The following is a 17644-nucleotide window of genomic DNA, read 5'->3' as shown; positions in this document are numbered from 1 at the left end:
AGTATTAAGCAGCCTCAGATGAAATCAAATCACGCAGCAGCAAAGCAATAATTCATAGGGAGCACACGGAGTTGCGGCGAGCAAAGACGGGTGGGAGGAGGAATTAACAAAGACTAATAAGCAACCTCCGCCTAATCAGAATCTCTGTTCCCTCTAAGCTCTGGCAATGTGGGGCTCGCGGACTCTCCATGCCAGGCACTGCACACAGGTCACTTGCCTGCGATGCCCTGGCTGGTTCAGGATAGAATCTAGCCTCTCAGGCTTTTTGAACTGAGCATGATTTAGAACCACCCTTCAGGGTCCATGGGGAGGGCGCGCAAGCTTCCTCACCAAGCTCTGGATCAGGGTGTGGTGAGAATTAGGCCTGTTGACACACAGGTTACCCACCTTGGAAATGCCCCATCCCACTCCCAGGGAGGGAGGAAAGGAAACAAGCACCTCCTGGGACTGGATACATGTAGGGCTTTTGAGTCACTTATTTCCCTTATCAATTTAGTTCAACATACTTAATGAACATCTTTTGAGCATGTTAACCAGTGTGCAAAAGGTCGGAGATATAAATGTGAACAATCTTGAAAACTCTATGAGGTAGTCCTCCCCATTTCACAGAATAAGAAATGCTGAGGATCTAGAGCAGGATGGCACAGCTTGTAAGTGGCAGAGCAAAGCTCCAAGCTGGGTCTGCCTGACCCCAAGGCTGGGCTCCGTCTTCTTCCTTCTGCCTGCCTCTGGGGCCTCGGTTTCCTCCCCCCAGTCAAACAAGAGGACAATGCCTGCATTAGGACTAAAAATTACATCTCAGAAGTGCTGGGTGCCCCCGGAGATAAGTCCTGGGGACAGAATAGATCATATGGCTGTCTCCTCCAGGGTGACAGAGAAGGCCACCTGCAGTCTGGAAAAGGAGCCAAGGGTGGGGTGTCGAGGAGGGTTATTACCCTCTTCAATTAACTCATTCTTTTCAATGACCAAAAATTGCCCTGCGTTTTATAATCTGGAACAGTAATCTCTTGCTTTCATTAACACCCAGGATGGCATTTTGGGCTGTACGGATGGGAAGGGAGGTCTAGATTTGTGAGCACAGCTCCCTGACACTGGGCTTCTGCCTGAATGCAGGAGACTCAGATTTTAAAAGGAAAAGCCATTGAAAACTGCATGTGTCATGGGTACACCACAGTGCAGAAAATGTGTGGTAATGGAGAGAAACAGAGACCACCTCCAGGTCACTGTATTTCTCTTCTCGCTGCTAACAGGCTAGGTCTGAGTCTTTATTGCCTCTGATCTGTGCCACTGCAATAACCTGAGAAATCTCCCTGCCTCCAGCATATTCCTGCTCTAATCTATTCTACCAAACACTGCCAGATTAATCTTCTTAAAACACTTATTTGATCCTGCCTTTTCTGTATGCAAAATCCTTAAATTTCAGGTGTTTGTAATTTTCTTTCTCTTGCTTATCTTGGTCTTCTAATTTTTTTTTTCTTTGTCATGAACATATACCTCTTCTGGAAAAAAAAGTAAATCATAGCATGCATCCATGCACACACACACACACAAATACACACACACACACATACACAAAACACCTTTAATTGCTCCCAGTGATAATTTAGAAAAGTTCATGTTCCTCAATTTGGCATTCACAGGACAAACTAACATGGCCTTCTCACTATTTTCCAATTATGTCTCTAGGTTTTTGTCTTCATGCCTTGGCCTGACAATTTATCCTACGTCCTAGATCCTAACCATCCTCCAAGGCCCAACCTAAATGCCACCTCCTCCATGAAGCCTCTTCTGATCCCTCCTTTGAACTCCCATAGCACCTAACATTTCTCTTGGCACGGTTACTTGTGAGCACATGCAGTCATCTTTCCTAGGACTGTAAGTTTATAGAAAGCAGACACTGTGTTTTGTACAGTTTCATATGCCTTACTGTATTTGGTACCACACGATGTACACAGGAACACATGCTGATGGAATGAATGAATGAATCCCTGTTGCTGACCTGGGCAGGAGCGGAACGTTAATCACAGTTCACATTTACTTAACCCCTGTTATTGTTAGACAACGTTCTAAGGACTTTATACACATTTTCTCATTCAATCCTCACGACGACTCTATTATTCCCATGTTATAGATGAGGAAACTGAGGCACGGAGGGGTGAGGTAACTTCCTTAAGGCCACAGAGCTCGTAGGTAGAAGAGCTGGAATCTCAACTCTGTTAGGCCTTCCCTTTTCCAGGCGTCTGTTTTCCCATCGCTAGAATAGAATGGGTAGAGAAAGAGGGACTCTTGCTGCACACATCTCCCCAGCCCCCAGCAAATCTTCTGGAACCCATCACATAAACACACTCCACGCATTTGCTTCTGTTGAAATGATCTTTTTGGCTCCCCATTGAACTGCTAAGAGCTCTTGGGAGGAAAGTGCTCTAGACACTCAAGGTGCTACTGTGAAGAGAACTCCAGGGCCACTAAGCTGCAGCTCTGCTGGCTCCAAGGAGATGGGAAGCAACCATGAAAGTGGTGAACGTGCCGTTAGCGTCGGGGTCTGAGAAACAGTATCAGAGGAGAAGAGATGGGAGGTGAGGCCAGGACGTCTCCATCACCTGAAATCTTCAGCAGTGGCCCGGGAGCAGGGGTGCCCCTTGCTCTGGTATGTCTGACTTCCTGGCAGAGCCCAAGGGCAGAACAGACAGCTGGGGCAGGTTGTAGTTCTTCTAAAAGATTCTATTTGAATAGCTGTTGTCTTCACACCTTTCCCCATCTCCCCTCCCAGAAGAGGGACTTTAATAATGAGCTGCTTCATGACAACAGACCCCTAATTAATTCATTGCTATTCTTCTGGGGCCAGATCATTCTAATCAAGGTAGGGTGAGGTGGGGGGTGGTGAGCGAGGACTGTCTGATATGATCTAATCTGCCATTTCTAGCTCCACTCCTGGCATCACTGCTCTGTGACCCTTCCCGGTCACCTTGTTGTCTTAGGCTGGACACCTGCTTCTCCTCAATGCCCACCCCCTCCTTGCGCTGATGCCCCACAGCTGCTGGGCACAGTGCCAGCACACAGACACTGCTGGTAGTTGGGTACAACAGGACAGCAGGTGCCGGGATCACACCAGGGAGTGTGAAGCAGGGAAGCAGGGCTTGGCCTGGTGAGGAGCAAACTCTTAACGCTTTTTCTCTGAGTGTTAGCAGAATATCCAGTGGGCTCAACGGTCAGCGGTGTGCAGCCCCTGTTCTTTTTCTCCAGCCTCCTCCCAACCTCTGACCTTGGAGAAGCTTCCACTACCCAGGATACTATGTGCTCCTGGACCTGGGCAGCCGCACATCACCGCACCCAAGGAGTGGCTGCATTTCTGCAGCCGATGGGATCATCTGTGTGAGGATGCAAGCAGATGACAGGGACCAAGATGGCAGGGAACTACCTTCGAGACAATGTGGAGCAGAATAACCTAAAAAATCCCCCGTGAAGCCAGATCACACTAGGAGATGACGGAAATTAAGGAGCACACAGGTCTCGCCTTAGGCAGCCTCTTCCAAGCTTTTTCAGTTTCCTTTCCAGATCTTTCAAGGCCCACACTTCGATCTTCTGATAGGTGTTGACTGTCCACTCAGGGCTGACGTCTTAACTTGCTCGGGTGGAGGCCACACACGGGCACTCAGCCAAGGGACTTAATTCTAACTTTCCTCATCTCCAAAACCAGGAAAAATAACGCTGCCTACATGACAAGGCTGTGGTGGGAACAAATTCAATAAGGAACGTGAAGGCATCTGGGATACTGGACAGGGCTGCATGGAGGCGAAGAACTTTCGGTTGACTTACTTTTGATCCAGAGACTTGGGTGGGACCAAGCTGAGGAGGGAATTGGGCAGGAAGGGACTTCTTCAGGGGCCCCCTGGGGCAGTTGGTCACCCCTACTCTCTGTCCTCTCCAAGGGAGCAGGCTGGGGAGGAAAGTGGAGGAGGAGATGGGGAGGAGGAAGAGGAGGGGAATGGGGAGGAGGAGGGGGAGGACAGGGAAGAGGAGAGAGCTGCAGGAGTGCCGAGCAGGAGCCCTTTGCTTTGTGGGAGTTTGTGCCTGCTTTTGAAGGCAGCCTCTCCGAGTGAGAAGGGATGGTTTTGATAGGATCTCCACAGGACCTGTGCTGGGGACACAGGGCTGAAGCCATTGGGGCCGAAAGGATGGCAGCGTTCTAATTCAGACCCTTTTTACTTTGTAAAAAAGAGAAAAGTGAGGGGGAGGCTCCAGGCTTTTCCCCATAGAGAAAAGGCCTCTCAGGGCAAACCTCCCCACTTCTCATCTGCTTCTTAGAAAGAGCGAGAAGGAGCTGCAGCTTAGCTTTTGTGTAAAGTACTAAAGCAGCCCCCTCTTCTGCCCCTCCCACACCCCCACTCCTCTCTATTTTCTTCTCTTACAAGAGCACTCCCCCTCTCCAGGGACTGGAATCATTAACTGAACAGCACTTTGCCTCGCATCGCTTTTGACAATTTGGCAGTGAGCTGGGAAGTACCAGAGATACTGCAAAACAGCAGAGGGGGAGAGGGTGGGCAAAGGGGTGCGTCTGAAGGACCCACCTGGTGTGTGCCTGGCCCCTGGCCCAACACCTGGATGCTCTGGATCTGTCCCTCTCTTCCTGCCCAGCTCTGTGTCTCAAGGGTGTTCTGGGTCCCTAGCTGTCAGGGAGGTGGGGTGGGGTGGGGTGGGAGGGGAGCATCATGTGGCTTCCTGTCCTCACCCCTTTTTGCTGTCACCTGGAGGCTGGCTGACATCCCATCTGGACAAGGGATGCCTCAAGGACAAGCAGGAGTTAATGGCCCTCCTTTTACCTGAGGCCTGAAGCTCCCCGTGACAGCAGAGGAGGGGCAGCTGAGGGATGAGGTGTGGGTAGATGGTGAGGCTGGGCAAGGAAGGACGGACCTAAAGAACGACCATACAGGGCGGCACAGTCAGAGTCCTGGGCATTTCCGAGAGGAAACAAAACAGGTGAGAGAAAGAAGGGTCATGGACTTCCCAGTCAAGCTGCGATAGGAACAGAGCAGAGAGAGAGAAAGAGAATTCTGGGGCCTCCTGAGAGAGAAACTATGTTGGAACATCTGCCATATGGCTTCCAACACTAGGAAGTGATGGCTTTGAGGGATTTCTCAGAAGGGGAAATGGGTCCCCAGCCACCCTGGAGAGGACCAGAGAATGCCTGAGTCTCCTTGCCTTGCTCATGGCTCCTCCCCCGACACTAGGAATCTAGCCTTATTTAGTAATCCTAGAACGGAGGAGAGTTACCACTTATTGAGCACATATTACGTCCTGGATGGTGCACCAGGTGCCTTACACAAAATATCTACTGTAATTTCCAAAACCCATTTCACTGATGAAGAAATTGGGGCTCAGAGAGGCTAGGTAAATTTGCCTTAGGTCACACAGCCAGTAAGTGGTAGAGAGAGCGTGGAACCTAGGTCAGTTTGATTACACAATCTTCTATTAAGCCATATTCCTCCCCAAAAAATGTACTCACTTTTGTCTTGTGTATGATGTTAACATCCTACTATCATTTTAACGCTCTTATTCTGCTGTCTGAGCCCCATAGAAGTGCCAACAAAAATGATAAATTCCTAAATGTAGACGCTGAATCTATATAGCTCATTTTATTCAACTTTTAGCAGAGGGCCAAGCACAATGGGGCAGGGTGCTTAAAAAATTGCATTCTATCTGGCTATAATCACCAAGACAAAAAACAATAAATGTTGGAGAGGTTGTGGGGAAAAGGGAACCCTCACCCACTGCTGGTGGGAATGGAAACTGGTGCAGCCACTGTGGAAAACACTATGGGGATATCTCAAAAAATTAAAAATAGAAATACCATATAACCCAGCTATCTCACTACTGGGTATTTACCCAAAGAACTTGGAATCAGCAATTCAAATAGACTCATGCACCTCTATGTTCACTGCATCATTAACACAATAGCCAAGATGCGCAGCAACCCAAGAGCCCATCAATGGATGAATGGATAAAGATGTGGTTTATATACACAATGGAATACTACCCAGCCATAAAAAAGACGAAATGGTCCTATTTGCAACCATATGGATGAACCTTGAGGGCATGATGTTAAGCAAAATAAGCCAGACAGAGAAAGTCAAACACCATATGATTTCACTCATATGTGGAGTATAAACAAACTTACGGACAAAGAGAATAAATTAGTGGTTACTGGGGCAAGGGGGGTGGAGGGTGGACACAAGGGGTGAAGGGGCATACTTGTATGGTGTATGATAAACAATAATGTACAACTGAAATATCACTACGTTATAAGCTATTATGACCACAATAAAAAAATTTAAAAAAATTTCATTCTATCCTTGAATCAAGTTGGAGCTCCAGAAAGCCACAAACTTGGACCACAAAAGCTTAACCAGTAAGCTTCATTTTCCTTAATGGCCTTATCTACTTGCTTTTTATTGTTGGTTATTCCATGGGAGTAATTCTTTGAATGTTGATTGTTGCATGGATGTCATAGCCTTGACACTTTAGCTGGAGTTAATATAAGAAATTGCTACATAAAACAGGATGTTGACATCAAACTTTTGTCTGGTTTCTATATAAAGTCTCATGTGATAAACCACTTATAGAGTGTAATGTCTGGGGGTTGTCTCTCCTGAAAAATAAGTATACTTTCTTATATCAAAGAGTGAGGATTTCTAGTTCTTCTCATTTCTCTTTTTGATTTGGCTGCCCGGATACTCAGGCCAAATCTGATGCTGGGTCCCGGTGCTTATATTGGCTTTATTGTTAGCATATTTATTTCCACTCCCCTTTTGTGGCTTCAGTTTTCTAGTTCCATGCAAGTTTTTATTACATATGTTTGCCAACTTTTTTATAAGCCACCTAATTCCTTCTTTGGAAAGAAGGGGAATATGAATACTTAGAAATAACTCTACTCATGCGCTCATATATTCTGTTTGCACTGTATGAATTTGCACTCCGTTGCATGTTGCCTTGACATACTCTCAGGTCTTTGCACTGTGTGCTCATCTCCTTTGTCTCTGTGGGTAGGAATGGGCCCACGAGTGTTTCTACGAGAAGACCTGGAGTACTCCCAGGATGGATTAAGTGTATGTGAGGTGTTGGAAGAGAGGGAAGACGTGGGGAGATACCACTCAAAACTTACAGCCAGAGTTCAATCTGCATTCTGCTGGGCTAATAAAAATCCATAGATCAGTTATGGGTCTGGCCTATAATAATGCTCCCTAACTTTTGGAAAATGGAAGAATGAATGAATAAATTAATGAATGAATGCTTGTCTGAGCCAAAAGATTCTTCTCATAGGAGAGAAGGCAAGGAACAATGGCAGGAAGCCCCATCTCAGGCACAGAGGAGACTCAAGATCACTGGGAGCCCAGGGGAGTCCAAGCTCCGCACCCCATCCTTGTCTCCCTTCCAGGCTGAAAGCACTCGTCACCTGCACTTCGTGCGGCAAAATTGGGTGAGTGTGATGGACGCTAGAAGAAGGAGAGTGGAAACAGGGAAAGGAGGAAGGCAGGAGGGGGCCCTGCTTGTGCTTCCTTTTTGTTCTTCCTCCTTTGAAAGGGGAAGTGGCAGAAATGCTGGCCCACAGGAACTATGGGGAGAGAGATGGGGGTCTCTAAGCAGGTGTCTGTCCGTCTGTTTTCACTAGCAATCTCCTTTGAACTCCCGCTTGCCCGTCTCTTTCTCCTTCTCTTCCTTGTGTTTCTCATGTCAATTCCAGTTTATCTGCGTGTCGATTATCTGTCTTTCTCTATGCTGTCCCTCTGACTCTCTCCCTGTCTCTCTCTCTAACACACACACACACACACACACACAGACACACGCCCCTCTTGGATCCCCATGAGAGAAGCTCTTGGAGCCCTCCTACCCTCATCTCACAGATTCCAGAGACAGTCGAGAGCAGAAGCCATCACCCCAGAGCACAGGGCACTACCACCTCCCTAGCTGACCTGTATCCAAACTCAGACTTCAGTTCTAATCCCAGTGGCCTTGCCGACATCAGTCAGGCTAATTTTTTCCTGTAATTAAAAGGGAACCCCCTCATTCCACCTCTAATCCCAGATAATTAGCTCTCTGATTGCTAGTGCTGGGCAGGAAACCTCGTGTTTGGAGAGGGATTCTGGACAGACGGATTAGGCAAACACTGTGCAGGAAGCTGCACTGGGTAAACAGGCTGTCCTCAAAGTTTGTTGTTAAAAAAGATTTGCAGTGGGCAAAGGGCCTGATTCCCTCCAGGTGGTGGGAGCCGCCTCTGACCCTCTCAGGTTCTTTCACAAATGGGTCACTTTTTCTAGCTTTCAGCATCGTCCCTATAGCGGGCTCCATCCAGCACACCAGGCCTAGGTATTCCCAGGGAGGGAATGCGAGAGGGAGGAGAGCCCCATAGGCGTCTACCCCCAGGATGGAGGGGTGTTAAATGTTAATAAAACATGGTGGGTGACAACAAGACCACCATGACTCCTCCTGACTCAGAGAGTATTTCCCCCAGGAAAATGGGGAAATAAATCCTTCTCCTACAGACTTTGGGGAGGACTCTGCAGAGTAGCAGAGGGTGGGGGCCCTGGCGGTCAGATTCCCCCAGCTGAGGCTGGCACTTGTCGATGTAACTGGCACTGCATTATCATCTGCTCTGCAGAGAGAGCAGTAGTATTTCGTTTTTTGTTTCTGTCATCAAAATTTTCCTTCCGTGATCCTCGGGATCATCCTGCGGGGGCAGGTATTCTATTATAGAAGAGGAAACTGAGTCCCTGAGAAAGCAAATGACTCCTTCAAGGTCACAAAGCAAACCACTGAGGCAGAGCCGAGGATAAAGGACAAGGCCCCAGGCAGCTGGTTGTGCTGTTGTTTGCACAATCCCATGTCTTCCAGCTCTGAGATCCTTCTGTTGCGAGAGTTTGGGCATTTAGGATATTGGAGGGATGGGGGGCTTGGGACACTAGATAGCCAAGGACATTTAGGACTCTGACAGCCAAGGGCTGGTCAACTCCTCCATGAAGTCTGAGAGCCTAGTGCTACCCAATGCCCATCCGGACTTCCTCCTGACATGGATGGAGCCGGCATTCTCAGGCCCCCTGAATAACCTGGAGATGGCCAGAACTCTGACGCTGCTTCCCTTTTCTTCAGCACTCCTCAGAGACATAAGCTTAGCTCACTCTTGTTCTGAGAGGAAGGGGCAGGAACTGCAGCCAGGGGCTGGTGCAGCCAGGGCTGCGGGACCTGTGGAGGGAGCAGCAGGGACCTTTGCGCTGGCACCTGGGGATTTGCCCAGCCTGCTGGTTGAGGTGCCGGCCCTGCTTCCCCACTGTGGCTCCTCCAATGAGCTCTGGGCATGGGGGAGGGAGGCAGGCCGTGGATGGATTCCAGATGGACTATCAGGTTCGCCCACAGTCGACTCTGAGGCTCCTCTGGTCTCGGCAGCTCCCTCAGCTCTGATTTGGCTGCAAAAAAGCCCGCGTATGGAACGCCAGTGAAACCCAACCCGCCTCTCCCAGCAGCCTCCTCCTCACTCTCTGCACCAGAGACAGTGTATTTCTTCTCTGCCCTTCTCTCCTTCACGATTAGTACAACCCCACCCCCGACAAGGAGAAAGGCTTAGGCTGGGGATTTGATTGATGGCTGGGACCCAGCCCTGGATCTCTGACCTATTTTCCCCTGGGAAGAAGTAGCTGTATAAGGTTCTGGCTTCGAGTTCTAGATATTTGAGAACAAGGTGCCTGCATGGGGAGCCTGGGGGTAGAGGGCAGAAACTCCTTGTGTCCCTCTGATTGCCAGATCTGTCTAGCTGGCTCTGACTCAGGCCTGAGGGAAGAAGGGAGAACCAAGAACTAGGCAGAATGAGGCAGCCAGATATCTGACATCACCACAGCATTGCACCACTGCGTGCCTTCTAGACTAACAAAGCATCTCATAGAGCCTGGGAGGGTTACAGCAAAGATTTGGTTTTGGTCTCCTGAATCTGGCCACAAACACTTCTGAAGACCTACTATGTGCCAAGCATAGTGCTTATGCTTTGGGCATATAGAAACAGATGCCACACAGATCATGTCACAGAAGCCAGTGCTGTTTTCCTTAAGTCACATAATTAATAGATTAATTATTCTCCCAGAGGGCCCACGGGGTCTCACAGTATAACAGACCTTCACATGCTCTCACCCATTCACTGCTGTTTCAACAAGATCAAGTTCATTTCTGCCTTGGAGAGAGAAGAAGGAAGTATTGCCAGTGGCATGAGGGGATTACACTAGGATTTCCTGTCTGGTGAAATGTGCCTCAGTTTCCCTTTCAGTGTCAAGGTTCTGTTCTATGGTGATTTCAATTGGAAGTTTCTAGAACCTTCCATCTCAGCCTCCTCCACCCCGGGGCTGGCACTCCTCATCTCTCAGGTCTGCCTGGGGTCGTTTATTAATGACTGGCAGGCTGGAGGTGATGCTGCCCTGTCAGGGTTGATTAGTTGGGCTGAAATTTGCATTCCGTTTCAGAAAACCAGTTTGGGATCTGGCAGAAAGCAGCAGGGCTCCGGCTTCAAGAGAGAATGCCCCTGAGGCCAGGTATTTGAATTAACCACAGTAGCCTTTTCTCCCCCTTCCTTCCACTTCCTCAAGCCCCTTCCTCACCTCTCCCCTCACACCAGAAGGCTGGTTAACTGCAGCAAAGGGCTCTCTGAACACACTTGCAGAAGAAAAGGCCTTTTTTTTTTGCTTCTTCAAAGAAGATGCGAAGCTCCCTCCAGCTTCTCTGGAGAATCGGCGAGGGAACAGGCTGTCTCAAGATGCCATTAAAACATCCGTCAAATTAAAAACAGTCCTGGAATGTGCAACTTCCCCAGAGAGTGGTTCCGTGATGGACAATGGGGGTCTTCCACTACCAGAGAGCTCGGACAAGTGTCAAAGGGGCTGGCCCAGGCTCAGGTCCCTGGCTGTGTCCCGTGACGCGTGAGTGCCCTCGCATGAGACACTTAGCTTCTCTAAGCTCCAGTCTCACCCTTATTAATAAAAAATAAATAAAATTGTCTTTCTCCTCCCTCCCTAATTTCAGAGAGAAGTGGCCCTGTTATTCTCAGAGATAAGGTCTTGGTGCTCGTCACATGCCATCTTCTGAGGCTCTCTCCCCTGCCTTTCCTCTCCCCACAGTCATGGTGCTATTTTAAGTTGAGGCTTCCAGCCAAAATCCGTACTTTATTAATTATGCGTCAACCACTCTGTGTAATGTTTAATGCATTTTCCAGATTGTATCAAATCCACAGCGGAGGGAGGAGTCCGACTGCGGCCTGGGTTCCTGGCAGGGTGGGTGCTGGTTGTGGGTGGGGATCGGGGCCAGGCTGTGTCTGCCTTGACTTGGTCTCTCTTCGCCCTGGACTCTCTGTAAGGCCAGGCTCCAGTCCAGCTCGCGGCTCCCTATTTAAAGAGCACACAGCACCTGACCAGAAGGTAGGAAACCCTGGCTCATTAGGAAGGGCTGAGGACAACTGAGATCCACTAGCAGGGAGGGTAGAGGGCTGAGGGGCGGTCTGAAAGTGGGGCTCAATGACATGCCAAGAGAAGGCTGGAGAGGACACCGGCCATCTGTTCTTCTCTAAAGAGGAGACAGAAATAGCATTTGTCCTGGAACAGGGAAGATGGGAATTAGACCCACGTATGACACTCCTGACTGCTAGGTTTCTAGCACTGTTGCAGATGGCTGTGAGATCTGAGTAAGTCCTTCAGCTCACCTGGGCCTCAGTTTACCAATCTGTAAAATCAGCATTTACTCAAGACGACCTCTGAGGTCCTTTCTACCTTGAGCCTTTTGTGCTTCTTTCTGGGAAAAGTTACAAGAGGAGGTCACGGGGAGAAGCAGAACCTCTTTGGGGGAATACAAAGATGATGTCCATGTGCTTCTTGACCTCCAGGAGTTCATGATCAGGTGAGGAGAGCAGATAACAACAACATATGAAATAAAAATAACAGCAAGCAGGCACCGTTCTGGGTGCTTTAAGAAAATTAACTACCCAAGACAGCCCTTGAAATAGGCACTATGGTTAGCTCCATACTGCTGATGACAAAAGTAAGGCACAGAGAGGTTAGGTAACTTGTCCAAAGTCACACTGCTAGCAAATGGACAGATCAGGTTTTGAACCCAGGTAGTCCCACTCTGAACTCAGTGACACTCACCACTATGCACACTGCCTCAGGGAAAGGAATATATATAACTCACATTCAAGGCTGGTGCTCTGAGTGCTGTAGTCAATGATCAAGACCATGAATTTTGAAAAGGTCTGAAAGGGCAAATCCAGGAAGGCTTCACTGAGGAGGTGGCATTGTGTGGAGCCTCAAGAGAAGGGTAGGGAGGTGGAGGCGTGGCAGGAACAGCTTGAGCGGAGGCACAGCTGTGGGCTGAGAAGGGGCACTTAGGGAAGAGCGAGGAGACCGACAGAGCTGGAACCAACGATGAGCGTGGCAGAGGTGGTGCAGGGAAGGGTGTAGGGAGAGAAGAAGCGACACTGGCGGCCCGATGCCGGGGCTTGCTCAGCAGTCCGAGCTCTATTGGAAAAACTGTGGGGAGCCCGTAAAGGGTTAAAGACTGTGGACGCTAACTTGGGGGAGGGGGTGCAGGAGCCAGCACAAGTTCGGGAACAGACTGTCCAGGGCTGGAGGAAAGGAGGGCAGGTGGGGCAACTAGAGAAGACCAAGAACTAACTGACTGTGGGATGAGGGTAAGGGAGGAGGGAGGAGCGAAGGGGGCACACCTCCACCAGAAGGCTGGTGAGGAACCTGGATGGTGCCCCTGAGGGGTGTGGGGCCGGGGCTCTAAACTGTGCACACTAGGAGTGAAACAGAGAGGTTGGTGAAGCATTTACAATTCAGCTTGCATATCACCTCCCCAGGGAAGGCTTTTCTGACCCCCACTCCCAATAGCTCTGCATCCCTATTACAGGTTCTCACCTGCGTATGGGACGTCTCTTCAACACTGGTCACCACTGTAACAAGCACTGTAACTGGTGTCCTTTTCCCCATCAGCCCCGAGCTTAGTTCAGTCCCGTGTCCCAGTGCCCAACACAGCACAGGCACGTGGATGCTCAGTAGCTACTCGCTCAGTGAACTGAGCCCTGCCTCTGGGCTGAATGCCCTTCTCCCATCCTTGGACGTCAGCATCGCGGCTTCTCCTCGCCATTTCCCCAGGGTCTGCGCCTCCCGGCGGAGCGCAGGGCGGGAAATGTATTCGTGTGTTCACCTGTCCACTCTCCCCACACTGATGGGTTCTGACACTTCTGTACAGTGTTGCCGGGTGGCAATAATGAACAGTTTAGCATGGAAATTGGCCTGAGCAGGATGGGGCTGGTGTGTGCGTGTGCGATAGACAGCGTTTGGCTAGGGGACACCTTCAGCTCTGCAAGCTCCAGCTGAAGAGATCTTTGGCCTGTCCCTCCCAGCCGATCCACCTCTGCCCCTTCTGTGCTCTCCCAGACTCTTCTGCTCCATCACCACCAACATGGACCTGAGGCGGGTCAGAGGGAGGAGCCAAGAGCTCTGGCGTCGCTCCCCAGAACGCGTTTCAGGACTCTGGAGTTCCCGCTCCTCTACTCCCATCCCAAGATGTAAGAGGCTGCAGGGGGGGTCTTCTTTTCCCCCTACAAGAGCACCGCCAGCTACCTCTGGTTGTTGTCTTCCTTTGAGGGCCAGTTCCAGACACTTTCTGAGAAATACTTTCTCCCAAACCCCCGTGAGATTTTAAGGGAAAAGGGAAGACAAGAGCATCTGATCCTCATTCTCAGAAGTGGAATAATTTGGCTCCTCACCAAGCAAGGGCAGGGACCATCTTTGAAAACTCCTAAAAGGGGGAATACCAACTCCTTTCAGGGTCTGGGTCGCAGAGTCAGCCTCAGAGGGTCCCTCCCTCCATCAGTGGTGGCTCCGCTGGGGGTGTTGTGGGGAGGGAGCTCATCAGGACATACTTAGCAGGCACTGCCTGATGCTAGCGGCACTAATGGATTCTGTTATCATGCAGGGACCCTTGTCTGCAGATCAGCAAGGCAGGACGAGGTGGCAGGGTAAAAAGACTTCGTTAGCGAAGAGGCTTAGGTGGGGCTGTGCCCTGGGAATTACAGCGATGAGAAGCCTCTGGACAGGAAGTCAGGAGGGGAACCCAACGTGCTGGACCCTCAGCCTCAATTTTGCCTCCAATTTGAATTTGCTACGATTTTGAATTTGAATTTGCGAAGGAAGGTGGAGATGGAGGGACTCCTTTTGCCTCTTTTATGAGGTCTGGACAGCCACGTGTTGGGTGGGACTTCTTGCAGTAGCCTGGCCCTCTCTCCTTGGGGTGGTAGGGGCCCAAACTCTGATTCATTCTATAGCGCACATTCTCTCTCCCAGGAAAAGGAACCAAGTCCCGGATGGGAGGGAATAATAATACCCTACATTTATAGAATGTTTTTATTGCTTCTGAAGTGTTTCCACATACAATACCTCACTGCAGCCTCACCACATGCCCGTGAGGTGAGAATTATTATCCCAATTTTATATACGGGGGACAAGGCTCTGGGAGTTTATGAGACTCGCCCAAGGTCACGTATCTGGGAAGTGGCAGAGTGTGGACTTGAATGAGGGTTTTCTGATTTCCCGTCCAGAGCTCATCTTGCATCCTCTATTCTCTCAAAGTTTTTGTTCCTCTGAATCCTCCTACCAGGGAAAAACCCATGGGGCCCTCCTCAACGGCCCTCACTCAATTTCATTTGTCTTAAAAACTGTCCACAGGCCCAGCTGCCTCTACTAGATCCAGGGCTGGTCTAGCACAAAGCTGATCTTGGGGTGCATTTGTCTTCATGCCCTCGGGAGCCGGGGGGAAGTTTGCAGCTGGGGTGTCCATTCCTCAGCTCAGAACCGCAGCATCCCAGGATTGAGGGGAGCCCCTGGGTCCAGGTGAGACTTCATCCTCCTTGTGGGCCAGGGGATCTGAGTTTCTTTCTTTCATTCCTTTTATTTTTTTGATGAGGAAGATTTGCCCAGAGCTAACATCCATTGCCAATCTTCCGCTTTTTGCTTGAGGAAGACTCACCCTGAGCTAACATTTGTGCCAATCTTCTTCTATTTTGTATGTGGGTTGCTGCCACAGTGTGGCTGCCGATGAGTGGTGTAGTCTGTGCCTGGGAACCGAACTGGGGCTGCCGAAGTGGAACACACTGAACTTAACCACTAGGCCACAGGGCTGGCCCCTGGGTTTCATGTTTTGACCAAAAAGAACAAATGTTCTACAGCTTCTATTGGCAAACTGATTCAATGCTTACTGCACTCCTCCATCCTGCTCACAAAGTTCCCTCTAAGGTTTAACCTCCTGCTACAGCTGAGGGCTATTTATTCTGTGCAGACAAACTGAGGGTTACTTCCCACGAGAGGGCAGGACTCATCTCCAATGGTCTAAGGAGAGAGGACTCTGAAAAGGGACCCCATCCCCACCACCCCAGATTACATTTCTCATATTGAACACATGGCCTGGCAAGAACTCAACTCAAAATAGGGAGATTTTGGAGGAGAGAGAAAAGAAATATCAACTGACTGGGAACTCCCACAGAAACACGAGCAGTTGGTCACCTGAGTGCCACGCCCAGTCGCACCTTCCCTGGCTGAGGTGTCTGGCTTAGGCAGCCGCCCTAAGAGCTGAGATCAGGCTGGTTGGAGGTAAAGCAGCCCATGGTCAGCACTGCTGGGCCCTCAGCAGGCTCTGCCCACTGAGGTGGGAGCAGGGATTCCGAAAGATGAAGATGAGCTGGTTGCCGACCTGCAGGGACTTCCTGAAGGTCTCACGAAGACAGAACGTATCTCTTCAAATAGTGCTGGAATGCCTACTGTGCAAAGTATGGTGCTGGGCCCAAAAAGCTGTGATCCGGGCCTTGCCCCAAGCAGCTTGTATGGGGAAGGAGTGATACAGGTAACTTCAAGGCTGAGTGACAAATGCACATGGAGTGATTTGGAAAATGTTCCAAAGTTCAAAAGAATGAGAGATAAAGTCCACAGGGTAGGGGGTGAAGAAAGAAAAATCAACAAATGTGCCAAGTAGTACAGTAATGAGATTTGCAAAGAACACAAAATGAGGGCGTCATGCATTGACATGATGGTTAACCAAAGGCAGGAGGAAGGAGGCACGGAGTTGGAGGAGGGGACGCATGTTGGCAGGAACTTAAGAGAATGGGTCTTTCTCCTTTCAGATTCTCAGTGAGTAGATTCCTAACCTCTGGCTTCAGTTCCTCGCAGGCACCTTACCTGGCTCACTCACAGCACTCCTTCCTCCTTGCCCCAAACCACTCAGTTCCCAGCATAATGGGAATGTGTGCATCTTAGCACCTGAGTCTGCACCTGGGGCTAGAAACGGGACAGGGAGTTCCTAAAATAGAGAGTAGAGCTCGGGGCTGTGTGGAATGTCAGCTTGCTGATTCCTTGAGTCTCTAGGTCGCTGGGGACTGGCATCAACCAGACAATAGAAATCCACACGTGATTTCCAAGATTCACTTATGTCAGTGCCAAGTTTTAACCCCCATGGCTCCCGAACTCTTTGACCAGAGCTCCTAATGGGGACTGACCTGACTGTTGAGAATTTCATGGAGCTTCTGGAGGAAACAACTCAGAGGAAGAGAGGAACAGGAAGGGAAAGGAGGACACTGGGAAAATATCTGGTGTCCTCTCTCTGACACCCCTCTCACAGCAAAGTGAGCCACTAATGCATTAATTAACTAAATAGTTTTGAATGTACTCCATTGCACCTCATTGTCTGCAGCTGCCATTCCCTGGAGGAGCTGTAATATACTCAGCGCACACTATATAATTAAATATCAACACATGTGTCCCCTGCCCAGCGCTGGGATGCGTGTTTACTCGTCTTAATGAGAACTGGAATGGCCTTACTGATGAGAGGCCCATAGAGGTAGGAGGGGGTGAGGCACACATCGCCTGCGGTTGAGGTGCATACGCCCAGTCCCCCTCTCTTCTTGCTTCCCCACCACCTACTGCCTACATCCTGCCCCCAGATAGGGCATCTCAGGACACCTGGCGGAAGCTTTTCACCCGACCACAGGCCAATGTGCCATCAGCTTCCCGCTTCCCTAATGCAAGTCAGAGTCAGCCGCAGCAGCCCGCACGTGGTGCATAATGACTATGTTTTTGCTTAATACAAATTGTGGTGATTTAGCAGCCCAAATACCAATTCCCTACTGAGATCCCCGTCGTTGAAACCCCACACACATACACAGACGTGGCAGACACCGACACAGCACCTGCGTGCTGCCCCCGCCCCCACCGACCCCTTCGATCCATCACAGAAACACCCTCTGGCTCTGGGGGCCCAGTGTTATTGATACTGAGATGGGTGACAAAGTGAACTGCTGTATGGATGCGGCTTGGTGGGCCCCAAAGGGCAGGGCCTTAGAGTCAGGAGGCCTGCATTGAAATCCTGGTGTTGCTGCTTACTGGCTATGAAACCCTGGGCAAGTGGCCTAAACCTTTGGAGCTTAGGTTTTCTTATATGGAAAGTGGGCACAGGGACACCCACGTCACGGGTAAGGATTAGAAGGTGTCACTTCTGAGGAACATCAGTGCTCCCCTGCCCTCCCCTCCTCTCTTCACACACAGCCGTGCCTGGATGAGGAGCGGAGCCATCT

At 49.9% G+C, this 17644-nt stretch overlaps 1 protein-coding gene and 1 long non-coding RNA gene across 3 annotated transcripts in view; one reads left to right on the top strand and one right to left on the bottom strand.

Annotated features, from left to right (window-relative positions):
• Positions 1-17644, bottom strand: part of PLXNA2 (plexin A2) — a 213014-nt gene that overhangs the window by 124673 nt on the left and 70697 nt on the right. The gene's annotated exons all lie outside the window — the stretch shown is intronic.
• The window catches only part of LOC138924237 (uncharacterized), a 30554-nt gene continuing 24228 nt past the window's right edge, over positions 11319-17644 (top strand). The window contains exon 1 of the long non-coding RNA XR_011439061.1: positions 11319-11444. This is a non-coding gene — a long non-coding RNA (uncharacterized lncRNA). The remainder of the gene's footprint in view (positions 11445-17644) is intronic.

The sequence above is a fragment of the Equus caballus genome, chromosome 5 (assembly GCF_041296265.1).
Source record: "Equus caballus isolate H_3958 breed thoroughbred chromosome 5, TB-T2T, whole genome shotgun sequence".
Lineage (NCBI taxonomy): Eukaryota > Metazoa > Chordata > Mammalia > Perissodactyla > Equidae > Equus > Equus caballus.
The sequence above is the reverse complement of the archived record's forward strand: the minus strand, read 5'-3'. Positions and strand labels throughout refer to the sequence as shown.